The sequence below is a fragment of the Salvelinus fontinalis genome, chromosome 9, assembly GCF_029448725.1.
Source record: "Salvelinus fontinalis isolate EN_2023a chromosome 9, ASM2944872v1, whole genome shotgun sequence".
Taxonomy (NCBI): Eukaryota; Metazoa; Chordata; class Actinopteri; order Salmoniformes; family Salmonidae; genus Salvelinus; species Salvelinus fontinalis.
In genome coordinates this window covers 15,250,540-15,270,315 of record NC_074673.1, presented here as the reverse complement: position 1 = coordinate 15,270,315, position 19,776 = coordinate 15,250,540, and the positions used below count along the sequence as shown (strand labels likewise).

General features: G+C 39.9%; 1 pseudogene; it reads left to right on the top strand.

Annotated features, from left to right (window-relative positions):
• Positions 1 to 11,633: 11,633 nt before the first annotated feature.
• LOC129862143 (RING finger protein 141-like) lies at positions 11,634 to 19,471 on the top strand (annotated as a pseudogene).
• The last annotated feature ends 305 nt before the right edge of the window (positions 19,472 to 19,776 follow it).

The following is a 19,776-nucleotide window of genomic DNA, read 5'->3' as shown; positions in this document are numbered from 1 at the left end:
TATCATTTATGCATAGTCACTTTAACTAAACCTACATGTACATTTTACATAAATTAGCCCGACTAACCGGTGCCCCCGCACATTGACTCTCTACCGGTATCACCTGCATATAGCCTCGCAACTGTTATTTTCACTTTCATTTCACAGTTTTTTAAATTGTATTTCTTTACTTATCTTTTGTTTACCTAATACCTATTTTTTACTTAAAAATTGCACTGTTGCTTAAGTAAGCATTTCACTGGTCTACACCTGTTGTATTGGGTGTACATGACAAATTAACGTGACAAATTGATTTGATTCACACAGTGTCCTCTGAACAGCTGATGTTGAGATGTGTCTTTTACTTGAACTCTGTGAAGCATTTATTTGGGCTGCAATTTCTGAGGCTGGTAACCCTAATGAACATATCCTCTGCAGCAGAGGTAACTTTGGGTCTTCCATCCCTGTGGTGGTGCTCATGAGAGCCAGTTTCATCATAGAGCTTGATGGTTTTTACGACTGCACATTCAAAGTACTTGAAATTGTCCGTATTGACTGATCATGTCTTAAAGTAATGATGGACTGTCATTTCTCTTTGCGTATTTGAGCTATACTTGCCATAATATGAACTTTGTCTTTACCAATGAAGGCTATCTTCTTTATACCCCCTTACCTTGTCACAACACAACTGATTGGCTGAAACGCATTAAGAAGGAAATAAACTCCACATATTTACTTTTAACAAGGCACTCCTGTTAATTTAAATGCATTACAGGTGACCTCATGAAGCTGGTTGAGAAATGCTGAGATTGTGCAAAGCTGTCATCAAGGCAAATGGGTGGCTATTTGAAGAATCTCAAATATATTTGGATTTGTTTAACACTTTTTTGGTTAGTACATGATTCCTTATGTGTTATTTCATAGTTTTGATGTCTTCACTACTATTCTACAATGTAGAAAATAGAAAAAATAAGAAAACCCTTGAATGAATAGGTGTTCTAAAACTTTGGAGCGGTAGTGTGTGTGTGTGTGTGTAACAGTCCTGACCTGTTTTATGTTGTTTTTGTATGTGTTTAGGTCAGGGCATGTGTTTTGGGTGGGCAGTCTATGTTATCTGTTTCTATGTTGGTTTTGGTTGCCTGGTATGGCTCTTAATTAGAGGCAGGTGTTTTGCGTTCTCCTCTAATTAAGAGTCATATTTAGGTAGGGTGTTCTCACTGTTTGTTTGTGGGTGATTGTCTCCTGTGTCTGTGTCGATGTTACACCATACGGGAGTGTTTCGGTTTGTTCGTGCGTTTATGTAGTCTGTTCCTGTGTCAGCGTGCTTCGTGTATTTGTAAGTTCGTTTGTTCAGGTCTGTCTACATCGTTTTGTTATTTTGTTAGTTATATCAAGTATAGTTCGTTTTCGTCTTTGTCTGTTTTGTTTATTTAATAAATCATCATGTATTCACAACCCGCTGCGCCTTGGCTCGATCACTACTCCACCTCTTCTCATGAAGAGAGAGAGGAACGCCGTTACAGTGTGTGTGTATATATATATATATACACATTAATGCAATATTTGTTCTGTCTTTTCTGGAGAAAACAATATAAATTGTAACCAGATTTTATGGCTTGTTCAAGAATTAACCGAAAATGACAAGATGTAATCAGTATAAAGGAAAAAAGGCCTTAATATTTTTTTTTACTGATGAATGTTTTAGTAATTTACGAGAGAACCAATTAATGGAATAGAATGTAATTTAGCAGACACTCTTATGCAGAGCGACTTACAGGAGCAATTAGGGTTAAGAGCCTTGCTCAAAGGCACATCAACAGATTTTTCACCTAGTTGGCTTGGAATTCAAACCAACGACCTTTCAGCTACTGACTCAATGCTCTTAACTGCTGTCTACCTGCCGCCTAGTTCAGGTTTAAGTATAACCTATGTATGAGTGAAGCTTTTAGTGAGAGGTTTAATGCTTTAACGTTTAATAACTTCAGCCACCCCAACTCACATTCGTTATATAAATAAGCACGTTTAATTTTGGCTTCGTGTTCCAAAAAAAAAAATACATTAGTAAACTGTGATATGACTAAAGAGTTAAAAAGTCCTACAGTTACTTTAGAGAGAGGAAGCAGCCAGCTGGAGAGATGGATATTCATTCTACATATTCATTAAGCCAACAACAGTAGTGGTACCTGTTGATTCTCCATTCAGGAGGAGCTCTGGACTGAGTGGATCCTATCTGCATTTTGAAATCTATTACATTGTAATGTGTTTGTTTTCAGAAAAACAAGGCAGATGAATGGCAGCGTATTTATGACTATCTTTGGGAACATTAAAGTGGATAACACATGCATGTATGACACCATGCACAAAGTCACCATCCACTTGGTCCAATGATCAATGAATGGCAATGAATCAACATGAAACTCTACAGCAGCCTGTTCCCTACTGTTCACTGCAATTACTGCCCACGGACAAGAACAATACCACAACATTTCCCTTTCTTGAGCAGGCAATTAGTGACTGCTTGGGCTAAAGACCCCACCCTTACTGTCTTTGTTTCTAAAAGTCAATTGTCTTCAAGTATAGAAATGCACCCTCTCAGGGAAATCAGATTTGGTCTTTTTTTGCCAGTGGGGTGTCATTAGACACTATGAAATTACACTTTGTTATGTTCTGTAGAAATATATCTATTTTTACAGCAGGTCGATGCAGCACATTGGCCTGTACAGTATCGCATAGACTTGCAATGCATATTTTCTACTTACTACTGTTAAAATACATATATATTACTACTAACGTCTAAGGTGACTCCAATGTTTAATAGTAGTCTGTCCCATATCAGTATTCACTCCATAAATATTATTTTTGCTGTACTTTTTGAAAGAGTTTCAACCTAAGTATTTACCAAATCTCATGAAAATGTAAATTGCGGATTATTGTCATTTCAATGTCCAAACACTGAAGGAACAATGTTAAGTACGCCCTCTACTGATAGATTCGAGGAAGGTCATTTCGAGAACAAGCCTAATGTCTTACATTTCTTGGAAATAGAATACTGAAGTTAGGGTTAGATTTCGGTTTGGGTTAGGTTTGTGGTTGAAGCTACAGTAATGTTGAGATTGAACCCGAATGTGAACATGAAGCTAGGGTTACGGTTGTGGTAGACACTACGGTTAGGGTTGAACCGGGATGTGGGCATGAAGCTATAGGCTTAAAGTTAGGGTTGTTGTTGAGGCTGGGGTTGAACCAGGATGTGGACATGAACCCTAACCAAAACAGAGCATGTGTTGCTGTCATAACTTGACCATAAACTGCTTACAGATTAAGGAAACCAATATGTAATTCGGGTGAACTCTCCCTTTAACATAGCAGGAACAGCACCATCTAGTGGTCAGAACCTGGTCATATCAGGGTGTAGGACGGGACAGAAACCTAACAACTTCAATGACTAACTTCTCAAACAGGGGGGAAAACCTCACCAAATTCACTGAGAATACATTACAAAAGATGAAGAAACAATAATCAAAGCCGCAGCGCCATACTACTTGTCAAACACTGAGATGTGATACTGTATACTGGTTGTTAGGTGGGATTGTCGTGGGGTGTGGGGGGTCCGTGGGTGGCTTTTTACAATGTCTTTGGATTTCTCATGTCTTAATATTATACGTTTTTTTGTTCCAAATTGGATATTAGGTACTATATAGTATTTTATTGAATATTATATGAATCCTATCAATTAAAATTGCCAATTTGGGTGCAATCATTTAGCTTAATTCCTCAGAGATGAAATTATATTTCTACAAATTAATGTTGCAGGAATGCTAATCTTATCCGTTTCTTACTACAGAAATGATTTCAAAACTATCTGAGATGGTGGGTGTGGTGGCTTGCTGAAATTACATGGAACGACCCTTACAGGCATTTAGATCCAACATAAACTCCTCATAAATATGGCTCTAAGTATTCAGAGAAAGATTCCAGTTGTTAACTTATGTCCACATTATGAAAACAATAAAATATGAAATAACTTAAATAATAATAAGTGATACTGACGCATTGGTATACACTTCAAACTTCAGCAACATATTTTATTCAAGAAATAATATGAATTTAATAAAAATCTTAACTCAAAAGCTGTAAATGACAACATTTACTAACGTTAGTGGGATATTAAAAAGATTATAAAAAGAGTTCTCATGAGCTTTGTTACTCTCAGGATTCCCCTGTAACCCCAGACCCACACCACCATGGATATGTATAGACAACATGTGGGAAAAAAACTGTTTCCCACCGCAGCTCATAGACATCCACACACAGATATACCTCATCAACTGGCCTAACGCTTTGCCATACTGAGAGGCCATTGTGCACTCAAACCTGGGAAATGTATTGCTGCTAAATGAATTTGAGGTTGAGCAATACCCAGAAAATGCGGTTCTTTTAGACTACCTCCTTGTTGTTCCCTACCCGGTTTTGTTCTTTGGTGGAGGGACACAAGACTTGCCATTGTAACAGCTTCTCCTATTTATTCTATTCTGTTAACCCCTTTTAAGAAGTGTGGAAATTCCAGCACTCCAAGGACGGGAGTTTTCTTTACAGGGTGCCACCTATTTGCTGCTCATAAAACAATATTTAGGTTGATTCAGTGCATTGTGTGCGTCACCTCACTGAATGGGCCCCATTCATGCAGGGTGAAGGGTGTAGCGTGGGGCTATGCCGAGGTAGCGTGGGTCCCTGTGTTCTGGGGAGGGGCTGTCACTTGTTAGCAGGAGTGGTAGAAAGGAGGCCTGCCAGCGTCCTATGCTTGGGTTAGCATTGAGGTGATTTAACTGCATAATCGGATTGAAACTGAGCCACGGTATTTATGTCAGTTCACATTTCATCAAATGGGGAGTGTGAATTGAAGTCGACAGTACAGAGGGTTAATCCAGAACTAAAGCCAAAATAATTAGGGGCTCCATCTAATCCACTCGCCATTCTACAAACTGGGGAGAACATTGAAATGAGACAACGCTTTCTGTTGGCAGGCTACTATGGCCCAAACATTTAAATGGGCCAATCACCTCCCAGATTCTCACCCCTGCCAGGCTCTTAGATGCTGTATTGGCTCTTTGAGCATGAAAATGAGTTTTGCTCCATGATTGCAGTAATGAATTTAGCAATGAATTTTAAATGAAAAAGAAACACATGCACCAATGACACATCAAACTGCTGAGGAATGTATAGGATAATGGTTTGTGATTAAGTCCAAATAAATTATAGTTTATAAATGATAAACTTACAGTTGAAAGATTAGTTCGTTTCGAGTATAGCTTAGTTTAGTTTAAACTTTAGCCTCTTAGTTTTAGTTTAGGAATTGAATACTGAATGGATGTTAGCTATTTTATCTCTATTTCTGCTTTTTGTGACTCCTGTCTTTGGCTGGAAAAATTACTGTTTGTCTGTGATTTTGCGGTGACCTAACATAATAGTTTGTGGTGCTTTCGCTGTAAAGCCTGTTTGAAATCGGACTCTTTGGTGGGATTAACAACAAGATGACCTTTAAAAAGGTATAAGATACAGGTATGTTTGAGGAATTTTAATTATGAGATTTCTGTTGTTTGAATTTGGCGCCCTGCACTTTCACTGGCTGTTGTCATATCATCCCGTTAACGGGATTGCAGCCATAAGAAGATATGTAACTTTTTTGCCGATGTTAAAGTAATTTATATGTTGAAGATAATGATGAAATAATGCCACTCTGAAACCATATAATTGTATGAAATTGATTAGAATCATGAAATTATATTCTGATGATGTGTGTAGTTTTAGTCAGAATTAGGTTAAAACAATGTATCTGTATGTTGGAAAAACCCAGACTGTTGAACTTGTATGGGGGGTGGGGGGTGGGGGGGTGGGGGGGCGAAGAAAGATACCAAGAACAGTTAGACTGTGTTTGATCCCACCTGGCAGGAAGTGAGAAAACTTAGGAGGACAGGGAGGATTTCTCAAGGTCTCAGGTCAGCTAGGCCTCTGAGAGATTTGGGTAGTGATACAGTATGTACGTAGGATACCTACTGTTTGTGTGTGAAGGTATGTGCGTAAGGAGCCGGTATAAAATGGATGGGTTTGTACAACGGGGGAGAGTACTCTCGTGAATAAACATTTGACTATTGTAGGCTGGGCCTCTGTCTGTTTTCATTTCAACCAGTATCTTACAATATTTTGTGTTGCAGACTGAGTAGTTAATTGAAGTTCAGTTTATGAACATTGAGAACATAATTCTCTTAACAGCCGACCTAACCAAATTCACATTGAAATGTAAGTTATAGATCTGTCGTTCTCATTGAAAGCAAGTCTAAGAAGCTGTATACAGTATCTGTTTTATGTACACTAATTGTATGCTTCCCATTCTTTCGGTTTTGTACACCAGATTCAATCTCCTGAAAACATATTTTTGGTTATTGAAAAGATATATTTCTAAATTTGCTTGTTTTGTCACAAACTAAAATTAAGCGAACTACTAGAATTTCAGCAATCATGAAATGGCGGAGCCATTTCTGCATATTGCACCTTTAAATGGTGTAAAGAGATGCACGTTTCCTGTTTAGGAAGAACAGGAAAGGGCAGGGAGTTTCTGCAAAGCTTTTTGATTGGTTCGCCTGAGTGGGCGTTGTGCGTCAGGATGTCATAATCACAGCCTGAAAGAGCATACTGAGTGCTAAAGCAGCCCCAGGACTATGGCTGTTTTATACAGGGGCGTCCGCGGAAACTTTAAAGATAATACAGAAATCATGACTACGGTGTCTTCAGAAAGTATTCAGACCCTTTCCCCTTTTCCACATTTTGTTACTTTACAACCTTATTCTAAAATGTATTAAATGTGTGTTGTTCTCAATCTACACACAATACCTCATAATGATAAAGTGAAAGCAGGTTTTTAGAAATGTTTGCAAATGTATTACAAATAAAAAACTGAAATACCATATTTACATAAGTATTTAGAAACTTTGCTATGAGAGTCAAAATTTAACTCGGATGCATCCTGTTTCCATTGATCATCCTTGAGAAGTTTCTACAACTTGATTGGAGTCCACCTGTGGTAAACTCAATCGATTGGACATGATTTCGAAAGGCACACACTGTAACGCTTGTCGTTGGAATGAGGTGAGGACCAAAGCGCAGCGTGGTAAGTGTCCATATTGAATTTAATAACTGGACACTAAGAATACAAAAATAACAACGTGAATGATACAAAACGAAAACGAAACAGTCCCGTATGGTGAAAACACAGACACAGGAAAACAACCACCCACAAAACACAAAGGAAAACAGGCTCTCTAAATATGGCTCCCAATCAGAGACAACGACTGACACCTGCCTCTGATTGGGAACCATACTAGGCCAAACACATAGAAATATAACCATAGAACAAAACATAGAAAAACAACATAGAATGCCCACCCCCAACTCACACTCTGACCAAACTAAAATAAAGACATAAAAAAGGAACTAAGGTCAGAACGTGATAGTACCCCCCCCCCCCCCCCCCCCCCCCCCCAAGAGGTGCGGACTCTGGCCGCAAAACCTGAACCTATAGGGGGGGATCTGGGTGGGCATTTACCGCGGTGGCGGCTCTGGAGCGGGACCTCCACCATAGTCTCGGCCCCCTTCTGTGTTACCTTAGGAGCGGCAACCCTCGTCACCGACCCTGGATTCGAGACCCTAGGAAAGGGCACCGCTGGACTGAGGGGCAGCTCCGGACTGGAGGGGCAGCTCCGGACTGGAGGGGCAGCTCCGGACTGGAGGGGCAGCTCCGGACTGGAGGGAGACTCTGGCAGATCCGGACTGGAGGGAGACTCCGGGAGATCCGGACTGGAGGGAGACTCCGGCAGATCCGGACTGGAGGGAGACTCGTATGTGCGAGATATGGCTTTTTCTTTGCAACTCTGCAAAAAACTCAGTTTCCAGCTACAATAGTCATTTTCAACATTGTCTACACCATTTCTAATCAATTCGAAATTATTTTAATGGACAAAAAAAAGGTGCTTCTCTTTAAAACAAGGACATCTAAGTGACCCCAAACTCTTGACCCCCCCCCTCCGATTCTAGAATAAGACTAATCTATCAAAATGTGGAAAAAGTCAAGGGGGTCGCAATACTTTCTGAAGGCATTGTATTTGTCTTCTATGATGTGTAATATTGGGATGCAAACTCAAATTTGAATACATTAACTGTCCGACGTGGTACATGTGTATTCTTTTAAGCCCATGATCTATCAAGGCGAGACCCAGATGCAGATGGTTGGAATCTTAATGTTTATTAATCCAAAAGGAGTTGGCAAGATAATGGTTGTGGACAGGCAAGAGGTCAAAACCAGATCAGAGTCCAGAAGTACAGAGTGGCAGACAGGCTCATGCTCACAGGCAGGCAGGTACAGAGTCCAGAAACAGGCAAGGGTCAAAACCGGGAGGACTAGAAAAAGGAGAATAGCAAAAAGCAGGAGACCGGGAAAACCGCGGGTCGACTTGGGACATACAAAACGAACTGGCACAGAGAGACAGGAAACACAGGGATGAATACACTGGGGAAAACCAGCGACACCTGGAGGGGGTGAAGACAATAACAAGGACAGGTGAAACAGATCAGGGTGTGACATGTGTGAGGTGTATACTTTTGTTTCAAAGTAAATTTATTTGACTACTAAAAAACACTGACCCTGATTTAGCCCACCGCATTAAAATGTTAAATCTATTTGAATCTATAGCAAGACCTGAAAATGGTTTTCAAGCAAGGATGTTCTGGTGCTGTTCGGGCAAATCAAAGTACTGATTGGGGACTTATTTGTGGAGAAATGTAAGTATTTTTCTGGGTGATTTGTAATGTTTTATTTGTGCTTCCCATGACTGTGTTGTATTTGAATGTGTATATACTGTATCTACCTTGCCCTAAGTGCAGTTGTCTGTGCCCAATGTTTGTACCATGTTTTGTGCTGCTACCATTTTGTGCTGATGCCATATGTTGCTACCATGTTGTCATGTTGTGTTGCTGCCATGCTATGTTGTCTTAGGTCTCTCGTTATGTAGTGTTGTGTTATCTCTCTTGTGATTTGCCTTCTTTTTTTTTTATCCAAGACCCCGTCCTGCAGGAGGCCTTTTGCCTTTTGGTAGGCCGTCATTGTAAATAAGAATTTGTTCTTAGCTGACTTGCCTAGTTAAATAATAAAATAGAGCATACCAAATGATAGTCCCACTAAGCCCAAACAAGATGGGGTGGCGTATCGCTGCAGAATGCTGTGGTAGCCATGCTGCTTGAGTGTGCCTTGAATTCCAAATAAATCAGTGTCACCAGCAAAGCACCACCACACCATTACACCTCCTCCTCCATGCCTTACGGTGGGAACCACACATGCAGAGATCATCCGTTCACCTACTCTGCGTCTCACAAAGACACGGCGGTTGGAACCAAAAATCTCAAATTTGGACTCATCAGACCAAAGGACAGATTTCCACCGCTCTAATGTCCATTGCTTGTCTTTCTTGGCCCAAGCAAGTCCCTTCTTCTTATTGGTTCCTTTAGTAGTGGTTTCTTTGGAGCAATTTGAACATGAAGGCCTGATTCACATAGTCTCCTCTGAACAGTTGATGTGTCTGTGAACTCCGTGAAGCATTTTTTTGGGCAGCAATTTTTGAGGCTGAAGAACTTGTTCTCTGCAGCAGAGGTAACTCTGGGTCTTCCTTTCCTGAGGGGGTCCTCATGAGGGCCAGTTTCATCATAGAGCTTGATGGTTTTTGCGACTGCACTTGAAAGTTGTTGAAATGTTCCGGATTGACTGACTTTCATGTCTTAAAGTAATGATGGACTGTTAGTTTCTATTTGCTTATTTGAGCTGTGGCTACTTTGAAGAATCTCAAATATAAAATATATTCTTGATTTGCTTAACACTTTTTTTTGGTTACTACATGATTCCATCTGTGTTTATTTCATAGTTTGTCTTCACTATTGTTCTACAATGTAGAAAATAGTAAAAAGAAAGAAAAACCCTGGAATGAGTAAGTGTGTCAACTTTTGACTGGTACTGTCTATATTATGATAGGTAAGATATACAAAATCTTGCAGAGAGCATATCCAACCGACAATCTCTTGGAACAAAGACTTAAAAATAACTCATGTTGGCACAAGATGGAGGGAAAGTTGGCGCGTAACTACTGAAATTACGGTTAATGAAAATCAGTATAAACTAATGTATACAATTTATTACACGAGACAAAATGTACAAATTCTATAGCAAATGGCAGCCATGTCTTGAGTATAAAACCATCAATGATTAAATAATCCATGCTTTCTGGGAATGCTATAAATTTACTTTGAATCTGTCTGCATATTTAAAGACATGGTATATGAGGGTGTAGTGAAATACCCAATGGGCTGGACAATTCTCTTCTCATCTTGAAAAAAACGTATATTAAAAACGTGTAAATCAGTTAATTTGCCATCATTCACACAATGGAAAAATCAAATGATTTATTATTGAAAAAGCATGGGCGACCGAGAAAAACGAATTGGTACAATTTAAGGCCATGTGGCAAATAATGCAGGCACTAGGGATGGAGGTGTGAGCATTCGGGTCTGTGCAGAGGAGATGTGTGCGTCTGTAAGTTGTTGTTCATATGTGTATGTTTGCATTTGGTAAAAAAAAAAGTTAAATGTTTTTTTATATAATTTAGCAAAAAACACTTAAAACACTACTCCTCTGGCACTAAATGACACTAAATGGCACTAAATCTACACAAAACATGATACATGGCATCTATGGACCAAGCTTTCACAAATTATGTTTTTCCAGTATAGCATCTCGAACAACAACACTGACCAATAAACAATGTGGGCTTGTTCTGGCACATAAATGCATATAACTCCAACATGGATATTCGTATTGCAACAAAACTTGGTACACATGTTCCAAACACTGTCAAGACTCAACATTTCTAAGCACATTGAGATCAATTACACAATGGCTCTATAAACGGGCACATGTTTCTCTTAATCGGTTTGACTCAGTCATGACATTTGGCACACATACTCAGGGACATGAATCTATCTAGCCTGTAAAGTATTGTTCAGTGTGACCGCATGGAGGCACTGTTGGCCAGTAAAAATCATTCAAGCAAGCTCATTGGCTCATAGCGGTCATATTGTCTATACAAGAGTTGGAAAATAAATGCTATATACCAAAGTTGGTGCCGGTCGGTCCAGCGGTTCTGTAGAAGAATCGTTTTAAAGTTATAAACATAATTGAAAATGGTCCAAAACACATCAAAATTGTATTATATTGCATGAACAGTTTGATTTTGAGTTCTGATATTTGGCAAGCATGATAAACAGTAGAGAAGTAACTTGTCCTAAGGCAATGTGTACATTTTTTCCAATTGGTGGCACAGTGGGCCCATAGTTGAACCCTGGCATTGCTGCTTACCCTCTCGCTTCGGCTCTTCTTCTCTGGTGTAGCCTACATTCATGAATTTGCTTAGTTGCAAAATACTAATATTCACAAACATAAAAAACATTGTGCAAAATGTTTACCCGTCCATGTTTTTATTACTATTCCAGTTATTTCTTTCATTCTTTCTTTAAGAACACATTCATGAATTAATTGAGTTTGCAGTAATTTTGTTTGAGCGCCACCAGTGATCTGCATCAACAATCCTGTGCGACGTTTGCGTACTATTTTCTTTCGTCATCCTTCTGCAACAGGCTTGCCAGCACACAAAAACCACAACACAGACTCTCAAACAAATTAAACGTTGCTGATTGCATGTGGTTTTCGAAATATCGATGTTGACAAGTAGCAATACCAGGTAAGCTGAACTGTTGTCACCAAATGTAGACCGATTTTCTTAAATGGGCTTGTGTGTGTCTTTCTCTTAGCTAGCGTTAGCTATCTAAGTTAGCATCTGAGCCTACCAATAAATACATTGTGATAACGTCAGTTAGCTAACGTAGATAATTAGTGCGATGTATGTGCCAGATGCAGTACTGTAGATAAAATGCCAAAGGCTGGGCTAGCCTTTCGTGTGACAGCAAGTTTTCGTTTCAGGGCAAACTACGCTAGCTAGCTTGCTAACTGACGTTTTTTTAATTCTCTTTTTTAGGTCACATTTTATTTTATAGCAGAAAAATCTGTATACATACAATAAGTATACAAACAGACAATGATAACTTATGCTAGGGGGTACAACAAATTTCAGATTATACAAATACCTTAAAAGATGCACGCATTGATTGTTTTAGCAGCTTTCTTATTAGAAGAATGTAGAACGGTCTTAATGTACTGCTCGAATTCTTATAGAAAAAACAGAAGAGTGATTTATTACAAGTGAATTTACATTTATCAATATGAAAGTTTTCCATTAGCACAATTAGATGAATGCGAATTGTTTTGCTTTATCCTTTTTATAGTTAAGGAAGCAGAACGTTCTCCCATTTAAAAAAAACAAGTAGTCAAGAATATTAACAATTATTAAACTATGAATATCTTTCCATAATATCTTTACATGTAGAAACTGTTTCTGGATGCTCAACACAAAAAAATACTCTTCATGTCTGAGTTTCTTCATTTACCCTTTGATGCTATTCCATCTGGAACTCTCATGTTGTTTAGAGGTGTAACCAGACCTTACCTTCTTGACCTGCCCTTGCTTGATCCAGTTGTCTCTCCAATAGTAAACATGTGTTTCTCATTGCTCCCTCAGAATAACATATCTATACGTGCTTAATTTCAAAGGGATATTGTTTCCATTCCTTATGTCACAACTTACTGAAATACATTTGTCAATAATATCTATTGGGGAAAAAGTCTGGTTATTACCGCACAAATACCTGCTTGTTTAACAAGGTCAAAGTGGTCTCTTTCAGAATCATCCGTAAGTATTACCCTGCGAGTCAGTAAAAAAGACTATGGCGAACTCTAGGTGTAACAGGGATATTGTAACGAGATAAAAAAATTCTCATAATTGAGTAACAATCCTTCTGCATTAAAAAGTTGACTCACCAGCAGGATATGATTATTAAACTAGTTCTTAATAAAATAAAGACTTTATTTCTCTACAAAATATCCTTATTGTTCCAAATTAAATACCGACCACGCTAAGGGTACTTGTCTATGGAAAGCAGATCATTTTGTAGGAATCTTATCGATGTTATAGTTACAAAGTAACAGTCCTGACATCATTAGTTACAGTTACTATTGTAACATTGATATTGGTGATGAGGTTTTTCTGGACACATTAACGTAAACTCATCTTTGATATATAAACCTATCAATTCTGTGCTAGTAACTAGCTAGCCCAGAATGGCTGTTTTGTGCAGCTCTAACTGCCTCAATATTCAAGTGGATATGACAGTAATTGTAACATTATATTGCCATGTCAATACATTGAAAGTAAAGTTACCTAGCAGTCCATCCCTTTAGATATTTTTACAAAATGACTAAGGTTATTTAATATCTCAAATTCTACACATTTTGCCATGAGGCGGAGAGAAGATATAGCTAATGTCATGGAATTCTACTCATTTTGCCATGGGGAGGAGAGGGAAATGAGCTGTTTTACAGGGATATGCGCAATGCCGTCGGGGGTACGCCAAACAAAAATGTGATTCACATAAAAAAATTATATATTTTTCTTCACATTTTCAAACAGTCCATTTATATTTTCCAATGGGGCTATACATTTGGGTGAGGTTTTTTCATCGCCTGAGTAGCCTTGTTTCACTGCCACAAATGAAATTAAACCATCTAGTGTTCAGCGAAATAACAACACAATGTCAAATACAGGTAGCCTAGTCAAATAATTAACATCCAATCACATTAACCATTACTCTCTCGCGGGAATTCCACTATGTAGCCAAATGTAGCTGCTGCTCATGTTGGTATCTGCACTGATGGCATGACAGGGAGACATAGTTGACTGGTAATGCGTGTGCAAGCAGTTGCTCCCAACGCCACTTGGGTACACTGCAGCATCCACAGAGAGGCTCTTGCTGCCAAGGGAATGCTTGAAAGATGTTTTGGACACTACAGTGAAAATGGTTAACTTTGTTAAAGCAAGGCCCCTGAACTCTTGTGTATTTTCTGCACTATGCAATGATATGGGCAGCGACCATGTAACGCTTTTACAACTTACAGAAAGAAGCTGGTTATCAAGGGGCAAAGTATTGACACGTTTTTTAAAATTGAGAGACGAGCTTAGTTTTCTTTACTGACCATAATTTTCACTTGTCTGACCGCTTGCATGATGACGAGTTTCTCACACGACTGGCGTATCTGGGTGATGTTTTTTCTCGCCTGAATGATCTGAGTCTAGGATTACAGGGACTCTCCGCAACTATATTCATTGTGCGGGGAAAGATTGAGGCTATGATTAAGAAGTTGAAGCTCTTCTCTGTCTGCATTAACAAGGACAACACACAGGTCTTTCCATCATTGTATGATTTATTTTTGTTGTGTGTGCAAATGAACTCAAGCGGACAATGTCAAATGTGATATAGCGAAGCACCTGAGTGAATTGGGTGCGCAATTGAGCAGGTACTTTCCCGAAACGGACGACACGAACAACTGGATTCGTTATCCCTTTCATGCCCTGCCTCCAGTCCACTTACCGATATCTGAACAAGAGAAACTGCAATAAGCGGTTCTGTGAAATTTTATTTAATCATAAGCCACTGCCAGGTTTCTGGATTGGGCTGCGCTCCAGAGTAATCGCCCTGTTAAGACACTGATGTCTTTTGCAACCACGTACCTATGTGAGAGTGGATTCTCTGCCCTCACAGCATGAAAACTAAATACAGGCACAGACTGTGTATGGAAAATGATTTAAGACTGAGACTCTCAACCCAACATTGTAGAGATATGTGCATCCTTTCAAGCACACCCTTCTCATTATCCTGTGGTGAGTTATTCACAATTTTCAATGAACAAATAAGGTTTTATATGTAAGATGGTTAAATAAAGAGCAAAATTATTGATTGTTATTATATTATTATTTGTGCCCTGGACCTTACCATGAGCCGGGTTGTGATGACAACTCACACTCATTCTTATGTTTAATAAATGTATTGTGTGTGTGTGGCAGGCTTACAATGATGGCAAAATAACATTTGAGAGTGTGCTGACCCTGGTGCTAGAGGGGGTACAGCTGGAAGTTGAATGTTTGAAGGGGTACGGGACTATAACAAGTTTGGGAACCACTGCTCTTGTGTGAGCGCGGTCGGGATGGGCCAGCAGATCTCAGGCCAGGCGGTAGGTAAATGACTTGGTGACTTTGCTTGTGTTTGTTTGGGTATCCCCCGGTGTCATAGTGCGTTTTCGTGAGCGCGGTCGGGATGGGCCAGCAGATCTCAGTCCGGGCAGTGATGACCAGTCTACCTGAGAAGCTGGTGAAACATGTACGAGACAGCGGTTACGAGATGTACGAGACAGCGGTTACCTCAACTACGAGGAGTTCCTGGGCAGGGTGGCAGAGCTCAATGACATGTAAGGCTGACCATGTTGTGTCATACTGTCAATATACTCCATGCTTCCACTGTTCTTTGTAATAAGTCAGTAGGCAAAGAGAAAAGCTCTCTTTCATTTCCAGATGGTAGGCTAAGGCCCCAAAGTGACATACTGGTCTTCCTCTGGCACTTCTTGATCATTATCCCATTACACCACTGGTTATTAACTGACATGATCCAGGTTATGAACATAGTCAAGAGCTAGAGAGCGGCGATAAATTGCCTGAATTGATATAATGATAAATGGAACGTTTTACTTTTTTGTTATCATTTAAACCACTACTACTAGTTTTGACGGTTGTATTGTTCCATTAACAATCGCACATAATAGTAAATATATTTCATTTCAAACTTCACATTTCTATAGTATAGGCTGCTTATTATTGCAGGCATTTTGCTGATATCATTACGTGATCGGTATGGTCGGTGTCGATTATTGTCCCATTTCTAGCTAGAGCGTTCTCGGCCAACTGGAATTTAACCTAGTCTCTTCCCCAATCAGTAGGCCTTGCTGCCGCTAGTGTAAATTTAGCTCTCATAGGCAGTAAGTGACAGAAAATAAGGATAGTTTGGTGTCGGTGTTGAATTGAACAGAAAATGCATTGCTTTGGTTGGACGACAGCACTTAACCAGTGGCATAAAACAAACTCTTAGATAACTATAATAGAGTGACCTACCTTATCTTACAAAAATGTCATGACTCATGATAATCAAATATCCCTTTAATTGGTGGGGATGAGCCAAATCTTCTCCACGACTATTACATTGTTCCCGTTAGTGAGTCCTTCCCTTACAGTGAAATAATTTAAACAATGTTTCTCCATGAATGTGAACTGGACAGGATGGCTAAGCTGGCAGCTAGACAGCAAAAACACCTGATCTTTGAAGTCCAGACTGGCTCGGACGCCTCTGCTCTGTGGAAAGTGACTGTGAGGATAGTTTGTACGAAGGTGACAGAGGGTCAAACTGAAGTTGGTCTCTAATGAATGAGACTTGTCATTGTGAATCAGTCTCCATTCTCGCTAGCTTTTTATGGGGCATGTGTGTGTTTTTGAAACTTAAATTGTTTGTAGTGTGCAGTGTGTGTTCATGGCATGTTTTTGAGAATGAAAAGTGTCTTATTGCCCTGTGGTTTGTCAGATCAACAAAGAAAATGGTATGGTGGAGGCGTCTCGCATCATGAACCTGTACCAGTTCATTCAGCTGTACCATGACATTACCAGCCAGGCAGCAGAGGTGCTGTCAGCAGAGGGCGCCAGCCTCCCGTCTGGAAACCTCCCATCAGGGGACTCTTGTCAGGCCAGCATGTGGATGGGCAGGTTAGTACATCACTGTGTGTGTGTGTTTTCTTTCATATTTCTGTGTGTAGTCTTGCGTTGCCATCCTTCCAAGTCTCATTTATTACTTTGCTCTTCTCAATTGTGAGAAAGATGAAGTCTCGAAGCTGAGTGATCTGTCTGTGATGCAAGCCATTGTGTTTATTCCCATACAGGGTGAAGCAGTTGACTGATGAGGAAGAGTGCTGTATCTGCATGGATGGGAATCTGACCTCATCCTGCCCTGTGCTCACAGCTTCTGTCAGAAGTGCATTGACAAGTGGTAAGAGAGACGGACACTAGCCACAACAGTCCACAGATAAATCTGTTGTCACAAGGTCTATTTTCATGGGTAATTTGAGTCAATTAAATTAATTGGTTTGTTTTCATAGGAGTGGGCAGAGCAGGAATTGTCCGATATGCCGCTTGCAAGTGACAGCTGCTAATGAGTCGTGGGTGATGCCTGATGCCCCTACAGAGGAGGACATAGCTGGCTATATCCTCAACCTGGCTGACGAGGCAGGCCATCCACACAGACCTTAAACTACTCAACACTAAGATACTTTGATAAACTAGTGACAGACAAACTGACGTCGGGAATAGTTTTGGGTTTTTCCTGACTTAGTGTAGGGCCTGTAGTTTTTTCCTGACTTAGTGTAGGGCCTTGGCCTAGTTTTGGGTTATGTAGATAGGATTTGGTTTGCTTTATAGAAATGTGCCTATGTGATCTTCACTTTTAGCAACAACCACTGGTTATATTTCTTTTATGTTCTCTTTTTTACTTTTCCATATTTTTCCATGAGGTCGAAGGAGAATGGCAAGAATCTTGCAAGCTAAAAGGCGGGTCACAAACGGGTAAATAACGACGCAGTACAACAATGGTGTGCAGAACAGCGTCTCACAACTCATTGGTCCTTGTCACAGATGGGCTTTTACAGCAGACGACCACACCGGGTTCCACTCTTATCAGCTAAAAACAAGAAGAATTGGTTCCAGTGGGAACGCCATCACCAATACTGGACAATTGAGGAGTGGAAAAACACTGCCTGGTCCGACGAATCCCGGCTCGTGTGGCGTCATGCTGAGGAGTGGAAAAACACTGCCTGGTCCGACGAATCCCGGCTCGTGTGGCGTCATGCTGAGGAGTGGAAAAACACTGCCTGGTCCGACGAATCCCGGTTCGTGTGGCGTCATGTGGAGGAGAGGAAAAACACTGCCTGGTCCGACGAATCCCGGTTCGTGTGGCGTCATGCTAGGGAGTGGAAAAACACTGCCTGGTCCGACGAATCCCGGTTCGTGTGGCGTCATGCTAGGGAGTGGAAAAACACTGCCTGGTCCGACGAATCCCGGTTCGTGTTGCGTCATGCTGAGGAGTGGAAAAACACTGCCTGGTCCGACGAATCCCGGTTCGTGTGGCGTCATGCTGATGGTAGAGTCAGGCTTTGGAGTAAGCAGCATGAGTCTATGGCCCCATCCTGCCTTTTTTCAACAGTACAGGCTGGTGGTGTAATGGTGTGGGGAATGCTTTCCTGGCACACTTTAGGTCCCTTAATATCAATTGAGCAATGTTTCCACGCCCTTTAAAATTCAGGCTGTTCTCGAGGCAAATGAGGGTCCGACCTGGTACTAGATGAGTGTACCTAATAAATTGGCCACTGAATATGTCCACAAGAATATAACATGGAACCACATTGTTTCCTTTCGGCTTGGTTATACCTACTCTTAAAATTACGCTTTGAATCCTGGATAATACTAGATGTTTTAGTGTAACTGTTATAGGCAGCTCTGTAACTGCTGTTGAACTTTGCATAAATCACTGTAGTCACATGAATACTTTAATTTTGAAATCCACACACTCTGTGGGAATGGTTTGTAATTTAATGAAATGTGAAAATAAGTGCAATAATCTCATGGAAGCTTTAGCCAGGATAAAGCTTTCTATTTTCTCTTAAATCAACATGTTAGGGTGAGGTGATTTCCATCAACTATTTTTTAGCTTTTAGTCTAAATTACTGTTTAACATAATTAGAACAAAACTTCTGCATTATTATTTACAATAATTATTTATTATATCACAGATACCCAGGCCAGTGGATGTTTTAAATAATGTACTTTTTATTAAGTGTGAGAGACTGTGAGTGAATGTTAAAATAATACATATTTTTATTCCCATTAGGTAACTAAAGATTTAAGCTGTTTTGTATATGCACTTTACTCACGACTGACTGTTAGTTAAACATGATGTAACATATTTTTATTAAATATTAGTCCACAGAACATTTTTAACCAAATCTGACAAAGTATTTAGGATTTGTAATGTTGACCAATTGCACTTTTGAACACTTTTGTATTTCGCTGTGACAATCGTATTATTGTTGTGCATCTTTGAGTAAAGCAAAATCCACTACAACATAATTGATGTCCTTTAGAAGTGTAGTAGGGCTCTACACTTACAAGATGAGTAACTTTGCCTGAGGACTTGTGTTAGCAACCAGAGCTAACAACTAGGCTTTAGCTCAGTGGGCTAATGCGGTCTTCAGTTACATCAATATCCTGTGTTCAACCTGGTTGGTTAATTGATCAACTGAACTGTCTCTTTGAACATTCATAACAAAAACCAACAACAGGCTAATAAAGAGGGCAGTTATGTCTTTTGGCTATGGCTCACATGTCTTTTGGCTATGGCTCACATGTCTTTTGGCTATGGCTCACATGTCTTTTGGCTATGGCTCACATGTCTTTTGGCTATGGCTCACATGTCTTTTGGCTATGGCTCACATGTCTTTTGGCTATGGCTCACATGTCTTTTGGCTATGGCTCACATGTCTTTTGGCTATGGCTCACATGTCTTTTGTCTTATGTTATTGCATGTTGGCAACCTCAGGTGGTTGTCAGTCTCATATTTGACCAACTTTGTGTTTCAGGTGCATTTGTTACAGTATTTGACACAAACAGA